The 18,087-nt window shown below is 43.4% G+C and overlaps 1 pseudogene; it reads right to left on the bottom strand.

Moving 5' to 3' along the window:
• Nucleotides 1–3,219: 3,219 nt before the first annotated feature.
• On the bottom strand, nucleotides 3,220–3,531 carry LOC138075297 (enhancer of rudimentary homolog pseudogene; annotated as a pseudogene).
• Between the last annotated feature and the right edge of the window lie 14,556 nt (nucleotides 3,532–18,087).

The raw sequence follows: 18,087 nt of genomic DNA, 5'->3' as shown, positions 1-18,087 counted from the left end.
CGGAACAACTTAAACCAAGAAATTTGAAGATCTGGATGAAATGGACAAATTCCTAGAAAAATAAGAAACTGACAAAACTGATACCAAAACTGACAAAAAAAACCCAGAAAATCTAATGAGTCATTTTACTATTAAAAAATATAATCTATAAACCACCTCACAAGGAAATTATAAGCCTAAATGCTTACAAGTGAATTGTACCAAACATTTAATGAAGATGTACACAAACTCTTTCATAGACCCAAAAGAGAGGGCAAGCTTCAAAACTGATGCTATAAGATCAGCATCACCTTGATATCAAAACCTGACCAGGATGTTTTAAGGAAGGAAAATTATAGGCCAATCTCACTATGAACATAGATGAAAATTTCCTATATAAAATATTAGGAGAGTTCCCTGGTGGTCCAGTGGTGAACAGGCCACCTGCCCAATGCAGGGACCCAATCCCTGGTCCAAAAAGATTCCTCATGCTGTGGGGCAACTAACCCTGTACATCACAACTACTGATCCCGTGTACCAGAACTACTGAAGCCTGTGTTCTCTAGAGCCTGTGCTTCACAATAAAGACAAGCCATTGCAATGAGACGCCTGCACACTGCAACTAGAAAGTAGGCCCTGCTCGCCACAACTTGAGAAAGCCCACTGGCATCAAAGACCCAGCACAGGCAAAAATACAAGTAAATAAAAATTTAAAAATATGTATTAGTAAACTGAATCTAGAATCCAGTGGTATACAAAAAAGATAAATTATAAGCAAATTGATTTTGTTTCAGGACTATGAAGTTGATTAATATAAACTGTCACTTTAATAATATAAAAGGAGAAAAATAATATGACTGTATCAGTAGATACTATCATGAAAAAGCATTTGACAAAAATTTAACATCAATTCCTACATGATTGAAAAAAAAAAACCACCTTTTAAGTGACCAAGAAGAGAACTTCTCTAATCTGAGAGAGGTTATCTGAAAAAACTAAAAATAAAAATCTATAGCAAACACTATAATTAATAGGGAAACATTTAACGCTTTCCCTGTAACATCAGAAATGAGACAAGTTTTCACATTATTGCTACTTCTATCCATTATAGTATTGGAGGCACTAAACAAGTACATAAGCCAGTCAGAACTGGAAAGCAAGAAATACATGTCATTTGCAGATGACACAGGGCTTCCCTGGTGCCTCAGCGGTAAAGAATCCACCTGGAATACAGGAGACGCAGGTTCAATTCCTGGGTCAGGAAGATCCCCTGGAGGAGGGCATGGCAACCCACTCCAGTGTTCTTGCCTGGAGAATCCCATGGACGGAGGAGCCTGGTAGGCTGCAGTCCATGGGGTCGCTAAGAGTCAGGCACGACTGAGCGACTTCATTTTCACTTTTCACTTTCATGCATTGGAGAAGGAAATGGCAACCCACTCCAGTGTTCTTGCCTGGAGAATCCCAGGGACAGAAGAGCCTAGTGGGCTGCCATCTATGGGGTCACACAGAGTCAGATACGACTGAAGTGACTTAGCAACAGCAGCAGCAATCTAACAGAAGTTCTGCAAGACCTCCAAGTAGAATAACATAAAACATTACTGACAAAAAGCAAAGATGAAAACAAATGAAAGACTTTACCATGTTCAGGGATAGGAAGATAATATTTTAAAGATATCACATTTCTCCCAATATTGATCTATAGAGTTAATACAATTCCAATCCAAATCCCAACAGCCTTATAGCAAATATAGACAACTCTTTCTAGAAGTCTGTATAGAGAGATTAAAAAATAGGGTGATAGCTGGGAAAGGCCATGGGATCAAGAAAGGATATTTTTTTAGGATGGGAGAGACTTAAAAATGAGAAATGGTTGGTTGATGCAAGGGATGAGACCCAAGCCAGGTGGAAAGAATGGCTTTAGAAAGAAAAGCGAGCATCTCATCTATAAAAATGTGTAGACTGAAGGAACAGGTGGGTATAAACATATGTTGGTTTATAGATTTTATATAGGAATCGAAGAGAGTTCCCAAATGACAACATCAATCTTCTTAGCAACATAGGAGATACTGAGAAGTGCAATGGATTTAAATTATCCTTGGAGAATGTGAAAAGAACCGTTGACAAGAGAGACATGGTATAATTGCTGACCAGTCCCGAGTATGTATTTGATATTGGAAAGCATGAACATAGAAAGATAGCTGACGGTAAAACTAAGGTGGGATGGGGTTTTAAGATACTAGCAAGAGTGATCCTGAAATGGCAGAAAGTGGTATCTAAGCTGGATAAGGTAGGACAGGAAGAACGGAGGTGGCTAAGGAGCTGGGAGATAAGAAAGGGATTGGTGGAAAGTGCATGTCCCAAGGAAAACCTTCTCTTCATCTTTCTCATCTAATTCTGTACCTTTCTATAGTTTGTCTCACTCAGAGGCAGTGGGGATCTTGAAGTGATGTGATAGACTCGCCCAGGGACACCAGTCAGGAGTAGAAATGCCTCAAGAAAGCTGCTCCTATCAATCAGGATATTTTCAGCTCCAAGCAGCAGGAACCTCGACGAATAACGCCTTATAATAAGATCCAAACACAGAGCAAACTGCAAGATTGGCATGCTCAGAGGCTTAGCAATTCCACGGGGGGCCCAGGCCCTTTCCATCTCTCCATTCTACTCTCTTGTTCTCAGAGGACCTCTCCTTGTGGCACCAAGTGACCATGTGTCTTGGTCAACTTTAAATTTACAGTGCCTGATACAAACAAAGCAGGTTCTCTAAGTGTCCTTGTAAAATGAATGAATGGGTTTATTTCCTGGTTTTTCATAAACATACAAGTCCAATCAGCCTGACAATGTAAGGATTTTTTTTTTTTTAACTAAAGAACATTTATTTGTTTTTCACCAAGACTTTATCTTGAGGACGTAACTAAACTGTGCCTCCACTCCCCACCCCAATTTGAAGGAGGATTAGTACAGTGGATGTTATAAAGCAGGTATGAACAGTTTGAGGGACTGGAACCAACATTAACTGACAAAAACCAACTTTCATCTAAATCATCATAAAAATGTTTAAGTGAAAAAAAAGGGGAGGGGCAAAGGGGTTTTCAGATTGAACAAGATCATCACATTTTATCTAATACATTCAGTTCTGGCTAGGGTATACCAAAATGGAAACAGGAAAAACTTCCACTGCAGCACACTGCACACACCTGTGTTCCAAGCCCACCCCGGTTCCCCTAATGCTTCCAAACTCAACTATTTCCCAGCCTGTTGGGCCTGTCGACGAAGGAGCACGTAGATCTTCTCTTTAATCCAATCTTTGTTATAAGGCTGGTATGTCTGGGTATCAGCTCGGTAAACAAAGCAGCTGAGGTCTGCCAGGTCATCAATAAAATCTAACTGACTGATATCATATGTGATAGAGGGGCTGTTGGGATCCATTCTCTTCAGATGTTCTTCATACATTTTACAAACACCTTCCATACACTCATTCACAGATTCATAGTCAGCGTAAGTTCTGCCTTCTGGCCTCTTGGTAGGCTGTACCAGCAAGATGGTGTGAGACATCGCGCCAAAGTCTCCCGCTGCAGCCGATGCCGACTCCGCCACCGCCGCCGCACACGAGCTTACCCGCAACGCCGCTAACAGCCCAATGTAAGGATTTTAATACTGGACTTGACTCACATCCTTGGGAGTATCTGTATGCTAACATGACCAACTCTGAGAGCTGTCTAAACCTGGACAAACCACTGTCCTGTGGTTCTGGGTCACAGTGAAGCTTGGGAGGATGACAAACTAGTTGCTTCAAAGAGTTCTCCATGCCTTACATTCAAGCCTACTAGCTGGGAGTCTACTTCAAGCACCAGCCCCAGCCCCCAGCCCCCCAGGATCTCTACTCCTCTCATGTTATGAAGCATACATATTGCAATGTCCTGTTCTGTTTTTATGCCTTGTCTACCCACTGATAATGTAGGTCATCTGAACAAAGGGGTTGTGGCTTGTACATCACTTCATATTTTACACACCTTATTAACTTTTGCATTTGAGTGTGGACTCTCCAACTATCTCCCCTGGTCACCTTAAACAAAGTCGCTACACACCCCTTCATGGATCACAGCCTTGCCATGGTGAAAGGGCTTGTGTAACTCAATGAAGCTAGGAGCCATGCCAGGCAGGGCCACCCAAGACAGACAGGTCATAGTGAAGAGTTCTGGCAAAACATGGTCCACTGGAGAAAGAAATGGCAACCCACTCCAGTATTTTTGCCTGGAGAACCCCATGAACAGTATGAAAAGGCAAAAAGATATGAGGCCTGTAGATGAGACCCACAAGTCAGAAGGTGTCCAACACGCTACTGGGGAAGAGCGAAAGGCAATTACTAATAGCTCCAGTAAGAATGAAGCAGCTGAGACAAAGTGGGAACAACACTCAGTTGTAGATGTGTCTGGTGGTGAAAGTAAAGTCTGATGCTGTAAAGAATAATTTTGTATAGGAATCTGGAATGTTAGTTCCACGAATCAGGGTAAACTGCACATAGTCAAGCAGGAGATGGTAACATTGAACACTGACATTTTAGGAATCAGTGAACTAAAATGGACAGGAATGAGAAAATTTAATTCAGATGACCATTATATCTACTACTGTGAGCAAGAATCCCTTAGAAGAAATGGAGTAGCCTTCATAATCAGCAAAAGAGTCTGAAATGCAGTACTTGGGTACAGTTTCAAAAAAAAAAAAAACAGAATAATCTGAGTCTGATTCCAAAGAAAACCATTCAACATCACAGTAATTCAAGTCTATGCCCCAACAACTGGTGCTGAAGAAGCTGAAATTGATTGGCTCCATGAAGACCCACAACACTGTCTAGAACTAACACACAAAAAAAGATGTCCATTCATCATAGGGGATTGGAATGCAAGAGTAGAAAGTCAAGAGATATACCTAGAATAAAAGGCAAGTTTGGCCTTGGAGGACAAAATGAAGCAAGGAAAAGTTTAACAGAATTTTGTCAAGAGAACACACTTGTCATAGAAAACACTCTTTTCCAACAACACAAGAGATGGTTCTATACATGGACATCACCAGATGGTCAATACCAAAATCAGATTGATATGTTCTTTGCAGCGAAAAATGGAGAAGCCCTATACAGTCAGCAGAAACAAGACCTGGAGCTGACTGTGGCTCAGATCATGAGCTCCTTATTGCAAAATTCAGGCTTAAATTGAAGAAAGTAGGGAAAACCACTAGACCATTCAGATATGACCTAAATCAAATCCCTTATGATTATACACTGGAAGTGAGAAATAGATTCAGGGATTAGATCTGGTAGACAGAGTGCCTGAAAAACTTGAACAGAGGTTTGTAACATTGTATAGGAGGCAGTGAACAAAACCATCCCAAAGAAAATGAAATGCAAGAAGGCAAAGTGGTTCCTGAGAAAAGGAGAGAAGCAAAAGGCAAGGGATAAAGGGAAAGATATACCCAAATGAATGCAGAGTACCAGAGAGTAGCAAGAAGAGATAAGAAGATTTTCTTAAATGAGCGGTGAAAAGAAATAGAGGGAAAGAATAGAATGGGGAAAACTAGAGGTCTCTTCAAAAATAAATTGGAGATTATTAAGTAAAGATTTCATGCAAGGATGGGCTCGATAAAGGATAGACATGGTAATGATCCAACAGAAGCAGAAGAGATTAAGAACAGGTGGCAAGAACACACAGAAGAACTATACAAGAAAGATCTTAATGACCTGGATAACCACGATGGTGTGGTCACCCATCTGGAGTCAGACATCCTAGAGTGAGAAGCCGAGTGGGCCTTAGGAAGCATCACTACAAACAAAGATAGTGGAGGTGATGGAATTCTACCTAAGCTATTTCAAATCTTAAAAGATGATGCTGTGAAAGTGCTGCACTCAATATGTCAGCAAATTTGGAAAACTCAACATTGGCCACAGGACTGAAAAGATCAGTTTTCATCCCAATCCCTAAGAAGGGCAATGCCAAAGAATGTTCAAAACCACCATACAATTACACTCATTTCACATGCTAGCAAGGTAATGCTCAAAATTCTTCAAGCTAGGTTTTAGCAGTATGTGAACCGAGAATTTCCAGATGTACCAGCTGGGTTTCAAAGAGACAGAAGAACCAGACATCAAATTACCAACATCTGTTGGATCATGGAGAAAGCAAGGAAGTTCCAGGAAAACATCTCCTTCTGCTTTATCGACGACCTAAAGCCTCTGACTGTGTGGATCACAACAAACTGTGGAAAATTCTTAAAGAGATGGGAATACCAGACCACCTGACCTGTCTCTTAAGAAACCTGTATGTCAGAACCAGACATGGAACAACTGACTGGTTCAAAATTGGGAAAGGAGTATGACAAGGCTAAATCATATGAAATGTCAGGCTGGATGAATCAGGAGCTGGAATCAAGACTGCTGGAAGAAATATCAACAACCTCAGATATGCAGATGACACCACTCTAATGGCAGAAAGTGAAGAGAAACCAAAGAGTCTCTTGATGAGAGTAAAAGAGGAGCACGAAAAAGCTGGCTTGAAACTCAACATTAACAAAACTAAAATCATGGCATCCAGTCCCATCACTTCATGGCAAACAGAATGGGAAAAAGTGGAAACAGGGACAGATTTTATTTTCCTGGGCTCCAAAATCACTGAGGACAGTGACTGCAGCCATGAAACTAAAAGACACTTGCTCCTTGGAAGAAAAGCGATGACCAACCTAGACAGCATATTAAAAAGCAGAGACATTACCTTGCCAACAAAGGTCCATCTAGTCAAAGCTATGGTTTTTCCAGTATTCATGTATGGATGTGAGAGTTGGACCATAAAGAGAGCTGAGCACCAAAGAACTAATGCTTTTGAACTGTGGTGTTGGAGAAGACTCTTGAGAGTCCCATGGACTGCAAGGAGATCAAACCAGTCAATCCTAAAAGAAATCAACCCTGAATATTCACTGGAAGGACTGTTGCTGAAGCTCCAATACTTTGGCCACCTGATGAGAGAGTCAACTCACTGGAAAAGACCCTGATGCTGGAAAGAAAATAAAGACCCAAAGAGAAGGAGGTGGCAAAGAATGAGATGTTTAGCATCACCAACTCAATGGACATGAATTTGAGCAAACTCTGGGACATAATGGAGGACAGAGAAACCGAGTGCGCTATAGTTCATGGAATCGCCAAGAACTGAACACGACTTAGCAGATGAACAATGACAACAACACACAGCAATTTACAAAATATTCTCTAAGTTTCCATCTGGCTCTCAACAACTCCTTGACTGTTTCTGAAATGTTTTTGTGGTTCTCAAAAAAGATATAATGAAAAAAAATTTGCAACCCCATGAACTGTAGCTCACTAGGCTCCTCTGTCCATGGAATTTTCCAGGCAAGAATACTGGCGCAGTTCACCATTTCCTGCTCCAGGGGATCTTCCCAGTCTAAGGTTCAAACCCATGTCTCTTGCATCTCTTCCATTGGCAGGTGGATTCTTTACCACTGTCCCACCTGGGAAGCCACCTGGGAAGTAATTCATATACAACTGAATTACTTTGCTGTACACTTGAAACATGACTTCGTAAATTACTTTAATTAAGAAAAATTTAACTATTAAAATGGTATTTTCCATTTATTTTTTAATACTAAATCTTTAAAACATCAGTGTGTATTTTATGCTTACAATGCATCTCAGTTTGGATTAGCCCTATATAAAGTGCTCAACAGCCGTATGAACAACCCAGGTCGAAATGACATGGATACTGGGATCCAAGGGTTCCATTGTACTTTAAATTTCAGAAACTGTTCTCAAAGGTCCCTTTTCTCATGGAATTGACATTCTTTTTTTAATATAAATTTATTTATTTTAATTGGAGGTTAATTACTTTACAATATTGTATTGGTTTTGCCATACATCAACATGAATCCGCCACAGGTATACACATGTTCCCCATCCTAAACCCCCTCCCTCCTCCCTCCCGGGTGGCTTCTTTTAAGTTTCAGATGGTGACAAGTGCTGTGAAAAGAGGGGAAAAAAGGTGACTTTCTAGAAAGCAACTGGGAAGAAAATTGTGGAGATAACTTAAAAAAAAAAAAATGATCAGAGGGTTAGAAAGACTTTCTGAGAAGGTGAAAGTTGAGCAGAAATCTGAAACGCAAGGAGGAGCCAATCAAGAGAAGACTCAAGGGTTAGACATTCCAGGTTAAGTGCCCTGGGGTCAGGATGAGCTTCTCTGGGCTTGAGAAACTGAAAGAGGGCCAATGTGGCAAGTGTGGGAATGAAGGGGATAGCGACGAAGAAGAATTCAGAAAGGCAGGCAGCTATGAGACCACATAAAGCAGCAGTTCTCAACGCTGGCTGCAAAGATACAATCAGTTCCACAGCGTCTAGAAAATACTCCTGCCCAGGCCTTCATCTTCCCACTCTGCTTCAGTTGGTGTGTGGAGAGCTGGGGCATCAGTATGTTTAAACACACTCCAGGTGATTCAAAAGCTTAAGCAGAGTGGACAGCCACCGAGGTACAGAGCTGCAGACCCCAGTCCTTGGTGTGACGTCATTCTAAATGCTGGGGAGGCACTGAAGGGTCTGGGGAAAGGTGCAGCGTGATTCAATTATCTTTTACGGCTGATGTTTTGTGAAACGTGGACTGTGGGGAGGGTGACAGCAGAAAAAAGGGGTGCTGGCAGGGAGCCCACCAGACAACGATGGCACAGGAGAGCAGGATGCACACAGGGAGGAAAATGGCTCATCCTAAGAACTTAGCTGGGAGGCAAGCGCTAGAAGGAGGAGCTCCTCAGAAAGGTGGCGCTTACTTTGAACATTCCTAATACATTTGTGAAGTGGGCTTATTTGGCAAACTTTTTATGTTCCCTTGAAATCTAACCTGTGTTGGGGCCCCAAAGTTGGTCCTACCTCAGCATTGTTGGTGCCTCCTGTTCACCACCCCCTGCAGGCTTTTATGACCCTCTCTCTGCTGCATTTGAATGACTCAGGAGTAAGCGGATGATGGATGTTGGGTCAATAAGGAAACATCGCCACAGAGAAGGAGAGACAGGGAGGTCGCCATGCTCAAGCATCTTGGTACCATCAACTGCCGCATTCCCTGCACAAAGGGTGAGAGCCCGCCACGGATGCATGGAAAGCAGCACAGGGAAGCCTCCTAGTGGCCTTGCAGTCCCTGTTTCTGGCTGTTTCTAAGGACCAGACACGTGCCTGTCCTTTCTAAAGCTGTGGGAGTGACCCTTTAGGAGGTGACATTCACACAACGTAGAACTAACCACTATAAAGCACAGGTTTTAGTGGCATTATTCACAATGTTGTGTAAACAGAATCATGCAACATGCGACTTTTGTCTCTGGCTTCTTTCACGTAGCATGAAGTCTTCAAGGTTCATCCACATAGTGTGTATCAGAGTCTTTCCTTCTTGTGGCTGAATAACATTCCACTATATGTATATACCACATTTGGTTTGTCCATTCATCCTTTAATGGACATCTGAGTTATTTCCACCTTGCGGCTATTGTGAGTAGTGCTACTATAAACATGTACATACAAGTTTTCGTCTGAGCCTGTTCTCCGTTTTGAGGGCCACACACCTAAGAGTCAAATTGCTGGGTCACAGGGCAATTTTTTCCAACTTCAAGGAACTACGAATAGTAGTATTTTCTTTTTGCTTAAGGTTTTACACGTTGGCTGCTGCTGCCGCTGCTAAGTCGCTTCAGTCATGTCCGACTCTGTGCGACCCCATAGACAGCAGCCCACCAGGCTCCCCCGTCCCTGGGATTCTCCAGGCAAGAACACTGGAGTGGGTTGCCATTTCCTTCTCCAATGCATGAAAGTGAAAAGTGAAAGTGAAGTCGCTCAGTCGTGTCAGACTCTCCATGACCCCATGGACTTTACACATTGGAGGTGGGCACAAATTAGGAGTTTAAGATTAACAGATACATACCACTATATATAAAAATGGGCTCCCCTGGTGGTTCAGTCAGTAAAGAATCTGCCTGCAATGGAGAAGACCCAGGTTTGATCCCTGGGTTGAAAAGATGCCCTGGAGAAGGAAAGGGCAACCCACTCCAGTATTCTAGCCTGGGAAATCCCATGCACAGAGGAACCTGGTGGGCTACAGTTCATAGCAAGAGTAGGACACTACTTAGCAACTAAACCACATATATAAAATAGATAACATCAAGGACCTACTGCATAGCACAGGAACTATATTCAATCTCTTATAATAACCCAAAATGGAAAATAACCTAAAAAGTAACTGAATTACTCGATGGATGTGAGTCTGAGTGAACTCCGGGAGTTGGTGATGGACAGGGAGGCCTGGCGTGCTGCGATTCATGGGGTCTCAAAGAGTCGGACGCGACTGAGCGACTGAACTGAACTGAAGTGCATGTGTGCGTGCTAAGTCGCGTCAGTCGTGTCAGACTCTGTGACCCTGTGGACTGCAGCCTACCAGGCTCCTCTGTCCAGAGGATTTTCCTGGCAAGAATATTGGAGTGGGTTTGCCATGCTTTCCTCCAGGGGAATCTTCCAGACCCAGGGATCGTACCCACATCTCTTGACGCGTCATGTGTTGGCAGGCAGATTCTGTGCCACTAGTGCCACCCGGGAAGCCACTTTCTTGCACAACTGAAGCACTGTAAATCAACTACACTCCAATTTGGGGAAAAGTTGTACACATTGTATTTCTGTCACCTCCATCAAGAATACTGCTGTGGACTTCCCTGGCGGTCCAGTTAGAAATCTGCCTGTCGGTGCTGGGGACACAAGTTCAATCCCTGGTCTGGGAATTAAGATCCCACGTGCCGCATGGCAACTACTGAACCCATGTGCTTCAAAGCCATATACCTAGAGCCTGTGCTCCACAAGAAAAGCCACTGCAATGAGAAGCCCACACACGAGTAGCCCTCGCTTGCTGCAACTAGAGAAAGCCCACATGCATCAGTGAACACCCAGTACAGCCAAAAAATAGGTAACTTTTTAATTATGCAGAGGAACACAGCTTAAAAAAATAATACTGCTATTATGGGCTCAAATCAGATTTCTGGTCCCTTCAGCCACCCATCAATTCCTTTACAAATGCTTAGTCCAAACACCCCCAGCAACATCAGGACAGGATGCAGGGCCAGTCCTGTCACCGAGTCCTGACTCTACCTGAGCTCCACCCTCCCTGCCCTCCTTCAGCCCCTCACTGCTTGCTCCTCAGCACCCTCCGGCTACCCTCAGTGCTGGCTTGGGCTCCTCATTCGTCCTGGCTCCTCCTTGTCCCCATTAACCGACACACTCATTAACCACAAGCCTCCTTGTCTTCCCCTCTACCTCCAGAGCGCTCACCTGCAGTCATCCTAAGTCCCTATAAAGCTTTCTACCCCTAACTCTATGGGCCCCGGGACTCCCATCCTCCTGGGTACACCCACAGCACCCACAGCTTTTATTATAGGTATCCACCCAGCTCAGCCATCAGTCTTGTCGTTTCTGCCTACCACTCCTATAATTTCAGGTATCAGACAGTAATCTCTGCCACCCCTTTCTCTGATGGCCCCCTCAGCCTCCAGGTGCAGGCACTGGGGAAGCAGGTACAGATGGTCAAAATGAAGCAACAACCTCTCTGATGCAATGAACCTCCACCTCTGTGGGAAGCACAAATCTCCTTTGTGATCCCGGTACATTCCTTCCCCTCTCCAGCCTTCATAAAACAAGATTGATACTTTCCAGTGACTACTTCATAGGGAGAGATATTCTGAGCATCCAAGGCGATAATGGACAATGACAGTTAATAGTTTCTTTTGAAGATAACAACCCTGCAAGGTATGGATTGTTATACTGATTTTACAAAGAGGCCATCAGGGCTGAGAGATTGAGAAACTCACTGAGGTCAACGTGCAATCAGTGCTAATGTTGGGTTTTGATCCAGACCAGTTTGTCTCCAAATTCTAGATTCCTTTCTTCACATGAAGCTGAAATTGCACTGAAATTACAACATATTAGATTATGTATTAGCAAGAGGTCAGGGAAACGATTACATTAACTCATTGAACCTCAGAGGGGAGATTGGTGGGATTCTTTAGAAAAGCAACTTGGTAATAAGTATCAAAGTCCTAAAAGTGTTACCACCTCCTGACCTTGATGAATTTATTCTCAGGAAAAAATTTTTATAAAATAAGAAGATACAGTATAAAGTATTTATTTCTGCATTATTTGTATCACGAATAAATTGGGAGTAATCTAAATGTCCAAACATAAAAGTTGATTAAGAAAATTACCGTTTCGAACTTCCCTGGTGGTCCAGTAGTTAAGAATCTGCCTGCCAATGCAGCGAACGTGGGTTCGATCCCTGGTCCAAGAAGATCCCACATGCCACAGGACAACTAAGCCCACGCTGGACAAGAGAGGTCACCGCAATCAGGAGCCTGAGTGCCGTAACTAGAGAGCAGCCCCCGTTCGGGCTTCCCAGGTAGCTCAGCTGGTAAAGAATCGCCTGCAATGCAGGAGACCCAGGTCAATTCCTGGGTCAGGGAGATTCCCTGGAGGAGGGCATGGCAACCCACTCCAGTATTCTTGCCTGGAGAATCCCCATGGACAGAGGAGCCTGGCGTGCTATAGTCCACGGGGTCGCAAAGAGTTGGACATGACTAAGTGAAAAGCACAGCACAGTATAACCCCATAGTTCACAACCTCTCGCTTACCATAACTAGAACAAGCCCACACGCAGCAGCAAAGATCCAGCACAGTCAAAATCAAATTAAAAAAAATTACAGTGTTAAGTCAAAGAGGCTTACACAGCAATAGATCTCAAGTGGAGACAATTTCGCCCCTGCAAATAACATTTGGCAGTGTCTAAAGACATTTTCTGTTGTCTGAGCTGGGATGGAGGATGAATTCCATGTGATCTAATGAGAAGAGGCCAGAGATCCTGCTAAACGTGCTATGATGAATAACACAGGCCCCAAAATGTCAATCATGCTGAGAAACAGAAACTTAATGTTATGAATATGAAGACCTTACAATTTCATGTTAAGAGCAAAAGCAGAATTCTAAATTTGAGCTACACTATGATTATAACCATGGAAAACTATCCTGCATATTAAAGGAACACTAGGTGAAAGCAAAACAGAAAAAATACATTGTTAAAGAGTTTTTGAAGAGAAACCCAGTGTAATATTTCTTTTACACTCAACAAAAATGGGAAAAACTTGAAGGACAACTTGCTTCAGATAATGAGCTACAATTGTTATTTCCAGATCTAACATTGTACCTGGCACATTTTTTCTGCTCAATAAATACTTTTAGAAAGAAAGGAATTTTTTTTAAACAAAAGCTATGTTAACAGATCTGGAGCAGAAGTGGCATTTTTAGAAAATCATCCAAATGTCATATCCACCACAAAGATCAGGACTCCTGACAAAAAGGACAGAAATCAAACTGAAACTACTTATTCCAGAAAAGAAGTATGTTGGGGAAAAAGTGGTGAACCAGGCATTAGGTCAGATGGATTCAAGAGCTCAAACAGTGCTGCCTTCAAGCTGGTATGTACTGTACTCCTCTCTCTCTGACTCTCAAACTACCACCACACACTCTCTCTCTAAAGGTGACCCTTATTCCCTACTGCATACAGCCCCCTCAGGCAGATGGGTGACAGAAAGAGGCACGGGTGGCTCCAGACTCAACACCATTTCATGCCAGAAAACTACTACACCTGCAGATGGACACACAGTGCCTTACGTGATGCTCCCAGCAGGACCAAGTACCTAGCAGCAATCGGTGGTAAAAGGTGTCCTTGCTTCCAACTCTCAGCTCCCTTTCTTGGAACACGATCACACATCTCACCATTGCCATATGGCTTAAGAGCTTCCCTACAGGTGGGGTTCACATTGCCACCTATGCCAGGGTGTCCTGCATCACTTTCTTCAGTCAGTGGGATGTGGATGGAAATGACAGAAGAAAAGCTTTAGGGATGACAAGGGTTTCTCCCAGTTCCCCTGCTCGCTGTTTCAGCCACGGTTCATCTCAAATGCGGGCTTTGCCTCTGGCTGGGGTCCCCGATGAGAAGCAGAGCGAGCAGCAGAGCCACAGCTGACCTGGAGTGGCCATGACAGGGAAACCAGTCTGCTTCCTAAGCCACTGAGGTTTGGAGGTCACTTGTTACCACCACAAAACTGATCAAAACAGAGCCCCACAAATGGAAGCAACAGCAGGAGGAACAGGAAGTGTAGAACAGGAGAGAAGGAAGAGAACCTTTTGAGTACCCAGTGGTGCTCAGAATCAGGTGAATGTTTGTGAGAGATGGAAGACCAAGGCGAGGAGGTCTGGGCCAAGCGTGCTCCAGGCCTAAGGCTGCCGTAATTCCAGGTGTGAAGCGGCAACTGTTAGTGGTGTGGACAGAATGCCAAGGACTCACGTGAGCCCTGAAGGATGGACAGCACTCGGGGGAGACTGCTATTGGCTGAGAAAAGGGCGCAGAGCACGAGGAGTGAGGGCACATCGAGAGGACAGGCCACGGCTGAGGAAGACATTCTCGGCTCGAGCAGTCCCTGACTTCTCCTAGGGGCCATCCCGGGTACATCCCCAACTCTCATCAAGATGTTACAGAGCTCGCTGGCCCTCCTATCTCTTTGTGGGTGAAACAGAGATCTGTAAATCAGACACAAGCAGGGCCCCAGAGGCACACGGAGCCCCGGAGGCTGTGGCATGCTGTGGGGTGAGGGGAGTGGGTGGTGAGAGGTGTTCGAACAGCTGCTGGTCTTCTAAGAGGTGAGACAGACTGGAAATGTAGCGTCTTGACAAAAGGTGTGTTTGGCTTTGTTTGTGACCACAATCTCCACCCAGTATGACTGCATTTCTGGTCAACGAGCCCCATCTTCCATTTCTGGAACATCTGCCATGATGTCCTAAGAAAACTAAACCTTGCGGCTGGAAGGTATTGCATGTAGCCAGTAAGAGAGGAGAGTTCTGCAGAATTAAGATGCAAACAGAGGCTGACCTTTGTTCTCTAAGGAGAATACCTCCCCTTTGCTTTTTCCTCCGGAATTTTCCACATACCATGCTGACCTTCATTAAGGGAGAGGAGGCTTTTACAAATTTAGACCCGCCCTGATCTGCTTATAAAGGGATTTGTGCCAGTTACATATATCCATATGGTATAACTAGAGTTTTGTTTCAATGAGAAGACTGAATTGAAGAGAACATAAAGCAGACAAATGAGAGAAAAGCAGGGAGTGAGACAGAATGCTTGAGCAAAGTCCAGGAGATAGTGAAAGACAGGGAAACTTGGCATGTTGCAGTCCTCGGGGTCGCAAAGAGTCGGGCACGACTTAGCAACTGAACAACAAGGCACAATGCCAAGCAGAGAGACACAAATTTGACAATATGCTTCCCAGGGCAAATACTCAGAGGGTAATACTGTTTACAAGTCTGCTGGTCTCTAAAAGGTAAAAACAGGTCCCCAGATGAAGCACAGCTTGTATTGATACTAAAACCAGGAAGTATTTTCTTTGGGCCCCAATGTAGTGCGTTGGAAGGAATTCCACCTGCAACAATGACCCACAGCGAATACAATAGCAGGTTTCAAGTGGCCCTTCTTCAGTATAGACTAATGTGTGTGTGCTAAGTCACTTCAGTCATGTCCAACTCTTTGCAACTCTCTGGAATACAGCCCACCAGGCTCCTCTGTCCATGGGATTCCCCAGGCAAGAATGCTGGAGTAGATTGCCATGCCCTCCTCCAGGGATCTTTCCAACCCAGGGATTGAACCCACATCTCATTACATTTCTTGTGTTGGCAGGTGGGTTCTTTACCACTAGCGCCACCTGGGAAGCCCACAGACTAAAGGCCCAAATGGATGAGTAGACACATTTCAACTCCTCAGAATAAATTACTTGAAAGACCAAGACAACGCAGTCCAAGTCTGCCCCCATCGGATGATATCCTTTGGCTCTAGGATAATATTTAGAATATAGAGCAACAGATGAATGGCTTATCCTTCAAGTCATCCTCCTTGAACATTATTTCTTTAAAATGAGCTTCTGATAAGAACAGAGCTGCAGAGTTTGAAGTTATCAGGCAAAAGTCTGAGGTTTAAGATAATCCATTGTTCCCATTAAGGGAAGACTGAATATGCTTTGGCCACAAACCAAGTGGAAGGTGGGGCCAATGCCCTCTTTTGCCAAGTTAAGGAGCCTAATCAAGACTGGAGCCAGCATGAAAATCCACTGAACCTCCACCTAGAAGGGGGCCAAGAAGAGCAGCGAAGTTTCCCACAGGGATGAGTTCTACATCTACTCCAACCTGTGGCAAAGTCCCAAGAGCTGTACATCATAGCAATCAGCCACTGGCATGTTAGCCTAGAAAATGTTCAAAGCAGCCATTACCTACTGTCCATTAAGTCCCCAAAACATTTAATAAAATGCCCAGGGTGCTTAGAATCTTAATACCAGTTCACAGCTTAAAAACACTGCACTGACCCAACCAAAATGAGTTACATACTGTTATCTTTAAAAGTCACAAAATGAAAGTGTTAGCATGAGAAAGAGGGAGAAGAGTATACCAATGTTAAAAGAGAAAGAAAGAAAAGGTTTGGATATCACTGTGAATTATTGTCTTTGAAAATAGATACTTGTCCCTACAAAGTCTTCTGATGATGTGAAAAGAAAGTTCTAAGGAATTCCAATTTGTTTTATCCACTCCTGCCCATTGTCCACAGCTCACTCAGCTCACACAGTAAACCCTGAGGGTCTGTTTCACTTTTTCCTTCCCACACAAGCATCACACTGACAGTCTGGCCTTTCCAAACCACCACTGGAAACTTCAACTGAATTGATCATATATCAGGCCAGTCTTGATGCCAGAAAACTGTGACATTGTCCCCGCCAGGAAGGACAACCCTCATCTGCCAAGCTGGACTCATTGCCTGGGCAAGTGCAGGGACAAAATTTTCATTTCACTCCATCTGGAGCAACAAATTCAGGACACAATTGAAACTTAGCCTTAAGCGTCTTAAGAGGGAAGGATTAGTTTATACACTTATCTGATTCCTCATGATACCTAGTATTGTATACACAGTGGGAGCTCAATAATTGTTCATTCAATGAATACTTAATTTATCCCAGGTGCTGTGCTTGAAGCTTTACATAACTTATTTCAAGCAAACGCTTTGTCATTCATTTTAACAATTCTCCTAGAAAGATATCATTGTCCTCATTTTAAAGATGGGGAAACAGAGGCTTTGACAAATCCACTGACTCATCCAAGACAGTACAGTTAATAAGTAGCAGAGTGGACTTTGATCCCAAGACTGCCCAAACCTAAAGCCTAAGATCTTTCCACTCCACCATGAAGCCTGCCTAAAAGCATATCATGAAAGCTACAAGCTTCTCCAATGACTGCTAAGCCCATAGTGGAAGTCAGAGGTAGGCAAAACTTGGGTAAATATCACATAAACCTTCTAACAGTTACAAAATCCAGCAACAGGATAGGTCATGAGACAGTGAATGCTTCATCACAGAAACAACTTTCTTTCTGAGATAATATAGAGGGAATTGAAACTCTGTTTGAAAAGCTGGACTAGATGATCTCAGTATATGGGGGGCGGGGTGGGGAGGAACAAAACAAAACAAAGACTGACAGTGCGATTCTGAGAAATGAGGTCAAAGTTAAATTGCAGGTCCTTTCATAAGTACCTTATAAATGAGACATTCTGTTTCAAGAGAGAGAGATGAAAAAGACAATCCTCAGTATGGAAAAAAGGTTATCATCTGAGCTGGATATCAGAAGAAAAACTGAATTTCAGGAAATGGGACTGGAGGAAAGTTGAATATTATGCCTAGTTCCAAATGAAGAGAACAGAATGTTCAAACACAAGATGTGAGAAAGTATAGAACATGTTTTGGGAAATAGAGGGTACGTCAAGAAAGTAGTGGGAGAGAGGCACAGAAAGGTAACACGAGGCCAGATAATAGAAGGCTTCAAATGACTAAGGAATGTGTATTTTAGTTGACTGCACTTGAGAGCCATTGACGCTTTTGAACAAGGGAGTGATTAATAAACACTGTGACTTAAACAGTTTAATCTCACTTGTCCCTGCACTTGCCCAGGCAATGAGTCCAGCT

The sequence above is a fragment of the Capricornis sumatraensis genome, chromosome 1 (genome assembly GCF_032405125.1).
Source record: "Capricornis sumatraensis isolate serow.1 chromosome 1, serow.2, whole genome shotgun sequence".
NCBI lineage: Eukaryota > Metazoa > Chordata > Mammalia > Artiodactyla > Bovidae > Capricornis > Capricornis sumatraensis.
Note: the sequence above shows the minus strand (reverse complement) of the source record. Positions and strands in the feature narration are given on the sequence as shown.